The sequence below is a fragment of the Equus przewalskii genome, chromosome 16 (assembly GCF_037783145.1).
Source record: "Equus przewalskii isolate Varuska chromosome 16, EquPr2, whole genome shotgun sequence".
Classification (NCBI taxonomy): domain Eukaryota; kingdom Metazoa; phylum Chordata; class Mammalia; order Perissodactyla; family Equidae; genus Equus; species Equus przewalskii.
Genome location: NC_091846.1, coordinates 19,280,729 through 19,297,130, shown reverse-complemented (window position 1 = coordinate 19,297,130; position 16,402 = coordinate 19,280,729). Strand labels below are relative to the sequence as shown.

Genomic DNA, 16,402 nt, shown 5'->3' with positions numbered 1-16,402 from the left:
CTGTTTTCCATAGTGGCTGCACCAGTTTGCATTCCCACCAGCAGCGTATGAGGGTTCCTTTTTCTCCACAACCTCTCCAACATTTGTTACTATTAGTTTTAGATATTTTTGTCATTCTAATGGGTGTAAGGTGATATCTTAGTGTACTTTTGATTTGCATTTCCCTGATGATCAGGGATGATGAACATCTTTTCATGTGCCTATTGGCCATCTGTATATCTTCTTTGGAGAAATGTCTGTTCATGTCTCTAGCCCAGTTTTTTGATCGGGTTGTTTGATTTTTTTGTTGTTGAGTTGTGAGAGTTTTTTATATATTATGGATATTAAGCCTTTGTCAGATACATGACTTGCAAATATTTTTGCCCAGTTAGTGGGTTGTTTTTTTGTTTCAATCAGTTAGAGAAGGATAATCTCTGTATGACTCTACTCATATGAGGAATTTAAAAATGCAGACAAAGAGAACAGATTAGTGGCTACCAGGGGAAAGGTAGGGTGGTGGGTGGGCACAAAGGGTGAAGTGGTGCACCTACAACACGACTGACAAACATTAATGTACAACTGAAATTTGCCTTGAAGAAGCTCTTTAGTCTGATGAAGTTCCATTTGTTTATTCTTTCTATTGTTTCCCTTCTCTGAGAAGACATGGTGTCTGAAAAGATCCTTTTGATACTGATGTCAAAGAGTGTACTGCCTACGTTTTCTTCTAGAAGCCTTATGGTTTCAGGTCTCACCTTTAGGTCTTTGATCCATTTTGAGTTTATTTTGGTGAATGGTGAAAAAGAATGCTCAATTTTCATTGTTTTACGTATGGCTTTCCAGTTTTCCCAGCACTATTTGTTGAAAAGACTTTCTTTTCTCCATTGTATGCCCTCAGCTCCTTTGTTGAAGATAAGCTGTCCACAGACGTGTGGTTTTATTTCTGGGCTTTCAATTCTGTTCCACTGATCTGTGCACCTGTTTTTTTACCAGTTCCATGCTGTTTTGATTACTGTAGCTTTGTAGTACGTTTTGAAGTCAGAGATTGTGATGCTTCCCGTTTTGTTCTTTTTCCTCAAGATTGCTTTAGCAATTTGGGGTCTTTTGTTGCCCCATATGAATTTTAGGATTCTTTGTTCTAATTCTGTAAAGAATGTCATTGGGATTCTGATTGGGATAGCACTGAATCTGTAGATTGCTTTAGGTAGAACGGACATTTTAACAATCTTTATTCTTCCAATCCATGTACATGGAATGTCTTTCCATCTCCTCATGTTGTCATCCAATTCTCTCAGAAAGGCCTTGTAATTTTCATTATATAGGTCCTTCACTTCCTTAGTTAAATTTACCCCAAGGTATTTTATTCTTTTTGTTGTGATTGTGAATGGTATTGTGTTCTTGGGTTCTTTTTCTGTTAGTTCGTTATTAGAGTATAGAAATGCGACTGATTTATGTAAATTGATTTTATACACTGCAACTTTGCTGTAGTTGTTGATTACTTCTAACAGTTTTCCAATGGATTCTTTGGGGTTTTCTATATATAAGATCATGTCATCTGCAAACAGCGAGAGTCTCACTTCTTCCCTCCCTATTTGGATTCCTTTTATTCCTTTTTCTTGCCTGATTGCTCTGGCCAGGACCTCCAGTACTACATTAAATAAGAGTGGTGAGAGAGGGCATCCTTGTCTCATTCCTGTTTTCAGGGGGATGGTGCTCAGTTTTTGCCCACTGTGTATGATGTTGGCTGTGGGTTTGTCATATATGGCCTTTATTATGTTGAGGTAGTTCCCTTCTATGCCCATTTTGTTCAGAGTTTTTATCATAAATGGCTGTTGGATCTTGTCAAATGCTTTCTCTGTATCTATTGAGATGATCGTGTGGTTTTTATTCCTCAGTTTGTTGATGTGGTGTATCACGTTGATTGATTTGCGGATGTTGAACCATCCCTGTGTCCCTGGTATGAATCCCACCTGATCATGATGTATGATCCTTTTGATGAATTGCTGAATTCTGGTTGCCAACATTTTGTTTAGAATTTTTGCATCTATGTTCATCAGTGATATTGGCCTGTAGTTCTCTTTTTTCATGGTGTCCTCATCAGGCTTTGGTATCAGCATGATGTTGGCCTCATAGAATGTGTTAGGAAGTGTTCCATCCTCCCTAATTTTTTGGAATAGCTTGAAAAGGATAGGTATTAAATCCTCTCTGAAAGTTTGGTAGAATTCCTCAGGAAAGCCATCTGGTCCTGGAGTTTTATTTTTTGGGATGTTTTTGATTGCTGTTTCAATCTCTTCCCTTGTGATTGGTCTGTTCAAATTGTCTGCTTCTTCTTGAGTGAGCTTTGGGAGATTGTAGGAGTCCAAGAATTTATCCATTTCCTCTAGGTTATCCATTTTGTTGGCATATAGTTTTTCGTAGTATTCTCGTATAATCCGTTGTATTTCTGCAGAGTCTGTTGTTATTTCTCCTCTTTCATTTCTGATTTTGTTTATTTCAGCTTTCTCCCTTTTTTTCTTTGTAAGTCTGGCTAGGGGTTTGTCAATTTTATTTATCTTCTCAAAGAACCAGCTCTTTGTTTCATTGATCCTTTCTACCGCCTTTTTCGTTTCAATAGTATTTATTTCTGCTCTGATTTTTATTATTTCTCTCCTTCTGTTGACTTTGGGCTGTATTTGTTCTTCTTTCTCTAGTTCAATTAGGTGTAGTTTAAGATTGCTTATTTGGGATTTTTCTTATTTGTTAAGATGTGCCTGTATTGCGATGAATTTTCCTCTTAATACAGCTTTTGCTGTATCCCATATGAGTTGGTATGGCATGTTATCATTTTCATTTGTTTCCAGGTATTTTTTGATTCTTGTTTAATTTCTTCAATGATCCATTGCTTCTTCAGTAGCATATTGTTTAGTCTCCATAACCTTGTGCCTTTCTCAGCTTTTTTCTTGTAATTAATTTCTAGCCTTATAGCATTATGATCGGAGAAGATGCTTGTTATTATTTCAATTTTTTTAAATTTGTAGAGGCTTGCCTTGTTTCCCAACATATGGTCTATCCTTGAGAATGTTCCATGTGCACTTGAGAAGAATGTGTATTCTGCTGTTTTAGGATGAAGCGATCTATATATGTCTATTAAGTCCAATTGTTTTAGTTTTTCACTTAGCTCCACTATTTCCTTGTTGATTTTCTGTCTGGATGATCTGTCCATTGATGTGAGTAGGGTGTTGAGGTCCCCTACTATTATTGTGTTGTTTTTAACATCTTCCTTTAGGTCTGTTAATAGTTGCTTTATGAACTTTGGTGCTCCTATGTTGGGTGCATAGATATTTATAAGCGTTATTTCTTTTTGATGAAGTGTCCCTTTCATCATTATATATTGTCCCTCTGTGTCTCTCTTTACCTGCCTTATTTTGAAATCCGTTTTGTCTGATATAACAACTGCAACACCTGCTTTCTTTTGCTTGCTATTAGCTTGAAGTATTGTCCTCCACCCCTTCACTCTAAGCCTGTGTTTGTCCTTGGGGCTGAGGTGTGTTTCCTGGAGGCAACAAATTGTTGGATCTTGTTCTTTAATCCATTTTGCCACTCTGTGTCTTTTGATTGGAGAGTTCAATCTGTTTACATTGAGGGTGATTACTGATGCATGTGGACTTAAAGCTGTCAATCTGTCGCTCATTATCTGGGTTTCCTGCATTACCTTTGTTTCTCATCCTGTGTGCTGTAGCCTACCCATTGACTACTGCAATTTCTTAAGCTGGGTTTCTTAGATTTTTTCCTTATTTATGTTTTGTGGCTCTGTTCTGTTTTTTAGTTTAGTGGCTACTCTGAAGTTTGTGTTTAGAATCTTGTGTATAATATCGTCTATTCTCTGGTGGTCTCTTACTTACTTGGCCTAGACTGATTTACTCCCTTTGCTCTTCCCTTCCTAAATTATTATTTTCATTTCTTATTCCAACTTGTGTTATGAGTTTGTAGTTAGAGTGATAAGATCGTCTTTGCTTTGGTAGTTTCCTTACCGTTACCCTAATGCTATAGTTGAATATTTGGTATCCTATTCTGGTTCTATTTATCTGTCTCCCTACTCTGTAGTTTGTGACCCCTTTCTCCTTTTTTTCTTTTTTCAGGTATGAGAGCCTTCTTGAGGATTTCTTGTAGTGGAGGACTTTTGGTTACAAATTCTCTTAACTTTTGTTTGTCTGGAAAAGATTTAATTTCTCCCTCATATCTGAAGGATATTCTTGCTGGATAGAGTACTCTTGGCTGAAGATTTTTATCTTTTAAAGTTTCGAATATGTCACTCCATTCTCTCCTAGCTTGTAAGGTTTCTGTAGAGAAATCCGCTGAAAGTCTGATAGGAGTTCCTTTGTAGGTTATTTTCTTCTCTCTTGCTGCCCTGAGTATTCTTTCTTTGTCTTTCATTTTTGCCATTTTTACCACTATATGCCTTGCAGTAGGTCTTTTTACATTGACAAATCTTCCCCTACACACATTTCTCCCTCAATCCCTAGATTTGGGAAGTTCTCTTCTATAATTTCATTAAGCACACTTTCTGCTCCATTTTCCTTTTCCACATTCTTGGGAATTCCTATGATCCTTAAATTCTTTCTCCTCATTGAATCCGCTATCTCTCGGAGATTTTCCTCATTCTTTTTAATTCTTAGTTCTCTTTCTTCCTGTCTGGAGCCATTCAGCCTGTCTATCTTCGATTATGCTAATTTGCTCTTCTATGATGTCCACACAGGCATTCAGGGAATCCGTATTCTGTTTTATCTGGTCCATTGTGGTTTTTCATCTCTATTAATTCTGTTTGATTCTTCTTTATAATTTCAATCTCTTTTGTGAAGTAACTCCAGAACTCGTTGGCTTGTTTCTCTATCTTTCTCTCTACCTCATTGAGTTTTTTGATGATAGCTACTCTGAACTCATTTTCACTTAGTTTACCTATTTCCAAGTCCTCAGGACTTAATTCTGTGTTTTTATTGTTTTCCTTCTGGTCTGGAGCTTTCATAAATTGCTGGATGGTAGAGGAGTGGTTTTTGCGCATGATGGTTGTATTCGGTTGCAGTTACAGTCTGTCACCACTAGATGGGGGTCGAGAGCCACATGTGCTGAGCCCTCTGCCTTCAGGCAAGATGGCGGCACCCATTGTGGTTTGCCTGGGGCAGGGTTGGGGGGAGTTTCTCATGCGCAGATCTGGCTTCGGATCAGCTCTGTTCTCTGGTCTCCCGGGGCACTGGCCTGATGGGGTCCCCACACACGGAAGCTTTCCCCCATCAGCAGGTTTCCACTGCACTGGCAGTGGGAATCCTGGACAATCCCCTGGTCGCACGGCCCCTCCCCCACTCCTTCCTGCACCCGTGGCAGCGATCCCAGTCTCTTGGGGAGGGATCAAAGTTCTCTCCTACCCCGTTCCAACTCCTCGAAGGGCGGCTCCAGCCTCTCCGTTCTCTGTCTTCTTACTCTGTAGGTCTCTGACGGTCTCGGCATTAGGGGTCATTGGTTGAAATTCAGTTTTTCCATTTCTTTGGTTTTATTTTGGAGGGGAGAGAGTCCCAGGTCAGCTCACCCTGCCATTTTGCTCCGCCTCCTCTCCCAAGGATGCCTGTGTGTGGTTTTAATTCTGTTCTTCCATTGAGACAATCTTTGGGGGGGAAAATCCTTCTAATGAGTTAAAAAAAAAAAGAAAAACATGTTTGGGTTTAAGGGCTCATTAAGCAATCACAGACACTGGAGAATCGGCCCAGAGCACAAACTGGGTGTCCAGGGAAAATCTTGTGGAAGCCCCAGTTTTGTCTAATTCCCATTTAATTATATACACTTCGAGAACAAACATCTGGGACTTCTTCTGCAGGCAGGCCCAACACCAGGTTGGGGAAGAACTTTTGCTGGCTTTTGAATTTTTAGTAAACTATTTATATGGTAGGCATCAGGATTAGAAGGGAGTGGAAATACAAGAAGAGGGGGAATTCCACAGAGGGGAATCCAAAAATGAATTTTAATTCTTTGCTACCTCTCTAGGCACCCATGTCACATGGAATCTGCTGAGACTGCCAAGGCTTTTAAAAGAAAAGACCAGTTTAATGCCAATATAAGCTGTTGATTCACCAAGATGGAGCCAGGAAGGGAAAATAAGTTACTCAGACAGGCCAGTCTGGCACTGGAAATTGAAAGGGGGGGGGCACATTTTGATGATGAAAGGTTTCAAAACGAGACTGAAATTGAAAGGCCCAGAAACAACATGTCTTGTAGAAAGTGGCTGTGATCACACATCAAAGAGCAATACTACCATGTACACAAGAAAAGGACCACTGGCCACTTATGGGATCTCTTAGTTCATAAGAGATCTCCATCATCCTCAAATAGGATACCACTCACCCACTTATCCTTGAAAACTTCTTTCACTTTGAAGGGCGAACAACACCCTCAACAACTTACAAGGCAAAATGTCATACACGTATGTGACTTTTCTAGTATATAAGCCCCACCCATTACAATGCTATACACCTGAACTTTCATGGAATTCAAAATACAGAAAAGTCTTGGTTTTTTTCCTATGTACACAGACTGAATAATAACAAATAGTTAATGACTCTCAGTATGATCTTAGTGTCCAAGATAATTCTATAAGTAGGTATTCTTATCACCATTTTACTGCTGAAACAGACTCAGAGGTTTATCCAAAGCCATAAATCAATTTAAATAACATGAGCTAGAATTTAAATCCAGTGCAAAAGTCCAACAGGCTTTCTATTTTTTAAAAACAACTTTTAAGGTTACTTTTCCTTTTTAGCCATGTTAATTACAGGAAGAGACTACAAAGCAGAAAAGCAAAAGGAAGAAAACACAAGAAAACAGCCACATCCCACTTGCCACATAAACAAGGAGGCTAATACCTAGGCGAGGGAGTGCAGTATGGAGGCAAGGGTGCGGCCAGGGCCACTGAGCCTCGCTGCCTGAGAGTATCTGTCACCTCTGGTTGTCTCTGGAATGTCAGAAAAACAACAGCAGAATATCAGCACTCGCTCTGCTTTCTTCAATATTCCTAATTACAAATACACTTGAGGCAACCATACTTACAAGAGGTGGCAATGCTTCCGGGCACCATGTACATCCTCCCGAACACACTGTGAGTGAGTCACTGCCTGGCTCTTTTCTTATCTGAGAATTCTCTGAATGTCAGAGATGCATAGGGGAGGGAGGGTCAGAAGACAGTGCTTGACTCAAGAAAAGATCCCAATCAAACCACCCCAGGCAGATGAGTGTTGGTCCCTAAAACCTCCACTGAGGAAGTAGAGATGTCCCCACGTTAAACCTGCATGTATACAGATTTGCAGGAGTAGATGTTTATGCAGTGATACATAAAATTGAGGTTAGCTATGGGTGAGTTATGAAATTCTGATTTTTTTACTATCTGTATATATTTTCCAATTTTTAAAATTCAAATTAAAAAAAAACACAATTATTGCTTTTATACCAGAAAACAAATGTGCTGTTTCAGTTTATTCAAGGCAAGGAAGAAAATGTTTTGTTAACATACTAATATAAGCAACAATAACATTAATCATTGTGATAAAGATGACCACAATGATGAACTGATGACATACTTGTACATGGCTTTAAACTCTAAAAAACACTTTTACATATCTTTGTTTAAATATCTGTCTTTCCTACCTGTTGTGAATTTCTTGAGGGTATGTCTCACAGTCTTGGGTATGAATTCTAGCCTTGTCTGAGCAAATTAGAGCCTCAGTTTTCTCAGCTGTAAAGTGGGATGATAATAATAATGCCCACCCTACAGTTTTGCAGGAGGGCCTGAAAGCCAAGGGGACTTAAAAGGCTAACATCACAAATGTATGAAAATGAGTGACTATGAAGACAAACAAGGCCTCATTTGATTGGCCCCAGGAGGTAGACAGGGAACTTACTGTTTTCCACCATTTACTGAGAAGGAAAACTAATGATTAAAACTAGTGTACCTATTCCCCCAACCCTCACTCCAACCCCTGCAAACTGTTCTTTAACGTTGTTTAACAAAGGTCTAGGAAGAGCCTCCAGTGGTATTTAAATTTTATCTACTGAAGAAACTAACCAAAACTTCAAACACTGCTGAGGGCCGCTATGAGCCTGGGCTGTGCGCCCTCCAGGGCCACCCCAGTCCTGGTGCTGACTGTGCACTTTCTGGGAAATTCTGTACAAATTGCCTGTTTCCTTCTCTTGATCCCAGCGAGGAAAAATATTAACCCTTAGTGAGAAACTGGATGCAGTATACCCATTATTTGTCCGGGAGAAAAAAGTGAGTAAAATTAACAACAAATAAAACTAACAAACCTCAGTACATACGTACAATACATGTTGTTTTCTAAATACAATAAAATAAAATTTAGAAATTCACAAACCATACGACCTCTCCAAGAGGCACTTCACAACATGGTCTCAGAGAACCCATTTGCAATCTCTTTCCATACAGCTTTACTATCAACCATCTCAGAGAATTTCGTCGCTTTCAATTTATGTCTATTTTAACAATTATTCCATCAGACTTTTACCAATCAATAGCATTTTTTTCTGCTTCTGAATCTTCTCTGATAACACTATATTTCAAGCCTCTCTCAAAGAAAATTTAAATGACAGTCACTATCAAGCAATTGTCAATATCTTAGAATATTTTTTTACATTTGAATGAAATAATGTAAGTCAGAACCATAAGGTCATAATTCCCTTATCTCATTTCCCAGAAATATGGGAAGATCATGATGTAATGACAGATGTGCAATCTTGCAACTGGCTAGAAGAAATGTCACACCAACAACATGAAGTTAATTCAAATATTTATATTATATGATAGAAGTCAATGAACTTAAGATTATTTTTGTTGTTACTTATTATTATTATTGATAAATTGCAAACGGTTGTCAGATTTGATGAAACAATGCACTCAGTATTTTATCACACAATAATGTATATTATAGTGGCTAATGAATGCAGTGGTTTCTGCCTAGAATTATAGATATGACCAGCAATACATAAAACAAACATATTCCTTTGAAAGACTTAGGTATAAACCTAATGTTTATAACTTATGCTACTCTATAAATGCATGATAGGAACTTGTTATTTTAAAAAATCCTCAGAAAAAGAAAAGCAAGTGGCTGGTAAATCTTTTTAAAAAACAGTGATAATATATGGTCAACTAATATTTGATGAGGAAGCCAAGAATACTCAATGGAGAAAAGACAGTCTCTTTCATAAATGGTGCTGGGGAAATTGGATATTCACCTGCAAAAGAATGAAACTAGATCCCAATCTTACTTACACCACTCACAAAAATTAACTTGAAATGGATTAAAGACTTAAATGTAAGACCAAAAACCAATAAAACTGCTAGAAGTAAGCAGAGGAAAAACTCCTTGACATGAGTCTTAGCAATGATTTTTTTGGATATGACACCTAAAGCGCAAGGAACAAAATCAAAAATAAACAAGTGGGACTACACCAAACCATAAAGCTTCTGCACAGCAAAAGAAACAACCAACAAAATGAAAAGACAACCTATGGAACGGGAAAAAATATTTGCAAACCATATATCTGACAAGGGGTTATTATCCAAAATATACACAGAATTCATACAACTCAAAAGCGAAAAAAACCACAAATAATCCAATTGAAAAACAGGAAGAGGTGGGGCCCGCCCCGTGGCTGAGAGATTAAGTTCTCATGCTCCGCTGCAGCAGGGTTTCACCGGTTCACATTCTGGGCCAGGACATGGCACCACTTATCAGGCCATGCTGAGGCAGCATCCCACATGCCACAACTAGAAGGACCCACAGCTAAAAGAAAATATACAACTATGCACCAGGGGGCTTTAAGGAGAAAAAGGGGAAAAAAAATAAAATCTTAAAAAAAAAGAAAGAAAGAAAAACAGGAAGAGGAACAAAAGAGACATTTTTCCAAAGAAGAGGTACAAATGGCCAACAGGTACATGAAAAGGAGCTCAACATCACACTAGTCATCAAAGAAATGCAAATCAAAACCACAATGAGATATCACCTCACACCTGTTAGAATGGCTATCATCAAAAGGACAAGAGATAACAAATGCTAGAGATGATGTGGAGAAAAGGGAACCCTTGTGCACTGTTGGTGGGAATGCAAATTAGTACAGTCACTATGGAAAACAGTATGGAGGCTCCTCAAAAAATTAAAAATAAAACTACCATATGAGCCAACAATTCCACTTTTGGGTATTTATCTGAAGGAAACTGTCAAAGAGAGATCTGCACCTCTGTGTTCATATCAGCATTATTTACAAAAGCCAAGACATGGAAGCAACCTAAGTGTCCATCAATGGACGAATGGATAAACAAAATTAGGTATATATACACAATAGAATATTATTCAGCCATAAAAAGGAAAGAAATCCTGCCGTTTGCAACAACATGGATGGACCTTGAGGGCATTGTGAAATGTGAAACAAAATGGAGTCACTTACCTCTAAGGGCTTTAAAATGGAGCTGGGAGGCCACTAAGGTAAAGGATTTTATGCATGTCCTCATCAGGTAAAACATGAACTTCGGAATTAAGTCAAGACACAAATCCTCCCAGAACGCTTAGAGTACCTGCAACTCCTCATCTTGAGTGCCTTTTACCTCCCCTTAGCCATAGTCTGAGCAATCAATTATGTTTAGCCAAGATTAGGTTTCTGCTGCCAACCCCAATTAAACTGTTTGTAATGCAAACTTCCTTCTTTTGCTTTTAAAAGCCCCTGCCTTTTAGTCCCTGGAGGGACACTATTTGGGTTGCTACTAAATCTGTGTCCCCTGAATTGTAATTATTTGATCCCAAATGAACACCTCCCTGTCTCTCATTTTGGTTCTTTATATTCAGGTTAACGTACATGCTGTCAGAAGTGGGATCTGAAGCGATCTCACCTTCGTGGACCAGTGTCCCCCAGGAACCGGGTATGGTACCTACACGAGCCCCTTGTGCTCACCGTTTCCACAGATGGCTGACTCTTCCCATCCTGAGTCCTCTCAGCTTCTGATCTCCCTCCACTTGGTCCTAGTGCCTTTTTGGGGGATCAGGGCTGACTGCCCAGGAGTGACTGCAAAAGAGCCTGCTTTTCCAGCCCACCATCACTGCCACAGGAGGGGCTGCCTGGCGGGGGTTCTCCCTGGGCAGTGAGGACAGCGAGCACTCTAAATTGAGGGAGTTTCCTATCGAATTTCCCTATTCTTGTTCACATGCTTTTCTTTACCACTGGAGTTTCATTGTCTAAAGTTTTCTGAGAAGTTCCTTCCTCAGGAACTCCAGCTGTTTTCCATTTAAGAACTATGGGCCTTTCTCTTGGAAATTTCTGTCTCAGTGGACTGATAACACCAAAGATGATTTAAAACTACAATGGCCACAGTGGGGCTCTTCTTAAGCCCCTAAACTTATTTTTCTGTGTAATAAACTTGAAAACCGTGGAACAAGTTGAATGAAACGCTTACTTTATTTGGTATTCAGAAGCTTCTAAACTAGTCCAGGACTCCAAAATTGCTTCCCTCCAAGACACAAATTCTAAACTCACTAAAAAGAGTTCTCAATTTCAAAAGACTCAGAACACTTCCCTGTCACCCACTCCTGCTCCTTGTCCCCTCCTGCTTCTCAAACCTGTCCTGCGCTCCTCCTCTCCCTCTTCCCTTTCCCTTCCCTGGCTGAACCCCCTTGTCATTCCCAAGACACCTAAGCTTCCCTCAGTCCTCCAGCCCCAACTTCTCCTACTTAACCCATTCAAATCCCTTTAAGACTCAACAACAAGGGTACCCACTTAAATATAACTTAGGCACCTTGGACTGAACCAGAATTGAGGGCTACAGCCAAGGAACTTCCCAAAGTTACTGAAGACCCTCACAGTTTGGCAGAAGAATTTAACATTGTGAAATTCCATGAGCCTGGGTTTTCTGATCTTTATCAACCAATTCACACACTTGTGGGAGAAGCTCAGGCCCAACACTGGAGGGCTAAAGCTGGCTACAATCATCTTTTAGAGGACTTTCCACAGACCCTGCCAGCTGACAGCTCTAAAGCCCAAGAAAGAGCAAAAACGTTATATAAGGCCTTCCCAAAACCTGTTGACTGGAATAAAATTGAGGCATGCACACAAGGTCTGATGAACCTGCGCATGACTATTACAACAGGCTCAAAATTATTTTTAAGGAACAGTCTGGACTCCCTTTAGACAGAGTCCAGCAAGGTGGCCTTTAATTCCATGTTCCTAAATGGCTTAGAGGAAGATCTTGCACTTCTGGTGAAGTGAGCACAACTTAATTGGGAAACCATGGCAACTCCTGATTTGGTTAATTTGGCAAACCAATTAGCCCAGACTATCCAAAAATCCCATAAAGGAAAGGCCACTAAAATTGCAAATTTACAGCTTCAACAACTATCAGCCTCACCCCAGAGGCCTCAACAAACTGAAGTCTTTAAACTCCAAAAATGTTTGCCATTTTTGCAAGAAATCTGGCCACTGGAAAAACGATTGTCTTAAACTAAAACACTCTAAATAATCTTCCAATGTTAAGCCTTCAGCTCCTCCTATGGACTAAAGCTGCTCCAGGACAAAGGAGGTTTTTCCAGTCCTCCCCCTTAATCACCTGAGTAAAAGTTCCTTTATGATCAGAATGAGGTCATTCTTGTCTTAACTGATACTGGAGCCACACTTTCCACGCTCAACCCCGCCAGCCTCAAACCATCCCTTCCTTCGAGCACCAAGAAAATTCCAGTGGTGGGAGTAGCTAATAAACCCCTTACAACTTATAAACCCCTTTCCAGTTGGACCCCCTCCAGGACAGCCCTTCCTTCCTACTGGTCAATTCTGCTCCTGTGGGACGAGACTTTTTAGAAAAATATCATGCTGCCATCTCTTTTTCTCAAAAGGGGTTAACAATTCTTGAAACAGAGAATAACAACTCCGAGAACCCAGCCCTTTTGAGGAAGCTCCTAAAAACCTTTGGGCAAAATCCAGAACAGATACTGGGAAGATTCACTGCGCCCCCCCTGGTAAAAATTCAGATTGATCCTAATAAACCTCTCCCAAACATTAGATGATACCCTTTAAATCCTGAAGCCCTTGCAGGAATTAAACTAATCATAGAGGAACAGAGTTCAGGGCCTCACCGTTCCCTGTACCAGCCCTTGTAACATGCCCATCCTCCCTGTAAAGAAACCTCATGGACAAGGATGGAGGCTCATACAAGATGTCAGGGCTATTAATAATATTGTCATTCCTCAACAGCCTGTTTTTTGCAATCCGCACACTCTCCTAACCTCCATTCCCACAGGAAGCAGGCTCTTCGCTGTGACTGACGTGCAGAGTGCCCTCCATGGCATACCTGAAGATCCTGGAAGCCAACTTCTCTTTGCCTTCACTCGGGATGAGCAAGAATTTACCTGGAAGCTATGTCGCAGGGTTGCACAGAAAGTCCTACCTATTTTTTACAGATTTTGAAGGCAGATTTGGCAGATGTCCCAAGGGGTCAACTCGCCTGCGGTACGTGCACAATCTCCCTTGCTCCCCTTCTAAAGAAGCATGTGTGCACAAGAGCCTCCACCTCCTTAAACCACCAACAGCTAAAGGGCACAAGGCGCGTAAGGGAAAACTCGGACGTCTTCAAACCCAACCTAAATATGCGGACAATTAATCTCAAATCAGGGATTGCTCCTAGACCCTGACAGGCTTCAGAGCATTTTGAGTTTTCTCCAACCAGACTAAGAGACAACTGAGAGGATTTCTAGGCCTTGGACGATATTGTAGAAATAGGATACCAAACTTTTCCCTAAAGCTCAATTTTTTGCCTGATTAAAGTCCAATGAGCCCAACCCTATACAAGGGAATGAAACTGCTCATAAGGCCTTTTGCCAACTAAAGGAAGGACTTCTCAGCCCATCTGCACTAGGACATCCAAATTATCAACTCCGTTTTTTTCCTTTTCAAACGTGAGAAGGAAGGAGATGACTTGGGTGTCCTCACTCAGAAACATGGAGGACTACATAGACCACTTGCTTACTATAGTCAACGACTGGATCCAGTAGCCAACAGTCTCCCCCCTTGAATGAGAGCAATATGCGATACAGCAGCCCTTACAAAATCAACAGAAAAAATTATTATGGGCTCACCCCTCAGTATCTGTGTTCCTCATGCTCTGGCAGCCTTACTCAATTCTCATGACACTCAACATCTTTCTGCAAAGCAACTCACCTCCTATGAGATGCTGTTGTTAACTCCTCCCCACACTGCGCTCTCTCGCTGTAACAATCTTAACCCTGCAACACTCCTCTGCGATCTGACCCGACACCTCATGACGATTTAACTTTCGCCAACTACTGACACTTAGGGTCTATTTACAGGAACCTCCTGATACAAACACCAAGCTCTCACGGGTTACTAATGGTTCCCATTTAAGAAATGATAAGGGGCCAACCAGGCGCAGCAGTTAAGTTCACACGTTCCACTTCTCGGTGGCCTGGGGTGCCCCGGTTCGGATCCCAGGTGCCGACATTGCATCGCTTGGCAAAAGTCATGCTGTGGTACACATGTATGGGCAGCTTATCTTCGACAAAGGAGCTGAGGGCATACAACGGAGAAAAGAAAAGTCTTTTCAACAAATGGTGCTGGGAAAACTGGAAAGCCACATGTAAAAGAATGAAAATTGATCATTGTTTCTCACCATTCACCAAAATAAACTCAAAATGGATCAAAGACCTAAAGGTGAGACCTGAAACCATAAGGCTTCTAGAAGAAAACGTAGGCAGTACACTCTTTGACATCAGTATTAAAAGGATCTTTTCAGACACCATGTCTTCTCAGAGAAGGGAAACAATAGAAAGAATAAACAAATGGAACTTCATCAGACTAAAGAGCTTCTTCAAGGCAAACGAAAACAGGATTGAAACAAAAAAACCCACTAACTGAGCAAAAATATTTGCAAGTCATATATCTGACAAAGGCTTAATATCCATAATATATAAAGAACTCTCACAACTCAACAACAAAAAATCAAACAACCCGATCAAAAACTGGGCTGGAGACATGAACAGACATTTCTCCAAAGAAGATATACAGATGGCCAATAGGCACATGAAAAGATGTTCATCATCGCTGATCATCAGGGAAATGCAAATCAAAACTACACTAAAATATCACCTTACACCCATTAGAATGACAAAAATATCTAAAACTAATAGTAACAAATGTTGGAGAGGTTGTGGAGAAAAAGGAACCCTCATACGCTGCTGGTGGGAATGCAAACTGGTGCAGCCACTATGGAAAACAGTATGGAGATTCCTCAAAAAATTAAAAATAGAACTACCACACGACCCAGCTATTCCACTACTGGGTATCTATCCAAAGAGCTTGAAGTCAGCAATTCCAAAAGCCCTATGCACCCCAATGTTCACTGCAGCATTATTTACAATAGCCAAGACATGGAAGCAACCTAAGTGCCCCTCAACAGATGAATGGATAAAGAAGATGTGGTATATATTTACAATGGAGTACTACTCAGCTGTAAAACAGAACAAAATCGTCCCATTTACAACAACATGGATGGACCTTGAGGGAATTATGTTAAGTGAAATAAGCCAGTTAGAGAAGGACAATCTCTGTATGACTCCACTCATACGAGGAATTTAAAAATGCAGACAAAGAGAACAGTTTAGTGGATACCAGAGGAAAGGTGGGGTGGTGGGTGAGCACAAAGGGTGAAGGGGTGCACCTACAACACGACTGACAAACATTAATGTACAACTGAAATTTCACAAGATTGTAACCTATCATTAACTCAATAAATAAATTAAAAAAAGCCATGCTGTGGTAGGCGTCCCGCATATAAAGTAGAGGAAGATGGGCACGGATGTTAGCTCAGGGCCAGTCTTCCTCAGCAAAAAGAGGAAGATTGGCAAGTTAGCTCAGGGCTATTCTTCCTCAAAAAAATAAAAATAAAAATAAAAATAAATGATAAAGGAAAATATTGCACTGGATATGCTATTACAACTCCTTTCGAAGTGATCGAAGCAAGTCCGCTGCTGACAGTCACTTCAGCTCAGCAAGCTGAACCACATCCCTTGACTAGAGCTTGTACTTTAGCAAAAGGAAAAACTGCAAACATTTATACAGACAATCGTTCTGACTTTGGGGTCACATTCATGTTTTCAGTATGAGAGGATTTCTAACCTCTGGAGGATGCCAAATTAAAAATGGGTCATTTGTTAATGAATTACTAGAATTGATCCAACTTCCACGGGCACTAGCTATCATTAAGGTGCCTGGGCATTCAAAGTCAATTTCAGATGAAGTTAAAGGAAATAATTTGGCTGATTAGGCCACAAGGACAGCTGCCCTATACTCAAGAGCCACCAAGTCTGATGCAAAGACAGCCAATTTTGACTATATT

General features: G+C 40.2%; 1 protein-coding gene across 8 annotated transcripts in view; it reads right to left on the bottom strand.

Annotated features, from left to right (window-relative positions):
• The window catches only part of ATP7B (ATPase copper transporting beta), a 111,387-nt gene that overhangs the window by 57,700 nt on the left and 37,285 nt on the right, over positions 1 to 16,402 (bottom strand). The window contains exon 1 of one of the 8 annotated variants that reach the window (XM_070578784.1): positions 10,960 to 11,209. The exons of 6 other annotated variants lie outside the window; for them this stretch is intronic. The gene's annotated coding sequence lies outside the window, so the exon portion shown is untranslated. Of the gene's footprint in view, positions 1 to 10,959; positions 11,210 to 16,402 lie in introns of those variants that run through there. One more of the 8 variants, XM_070578788.1, reaches the window with a different exon arrangement.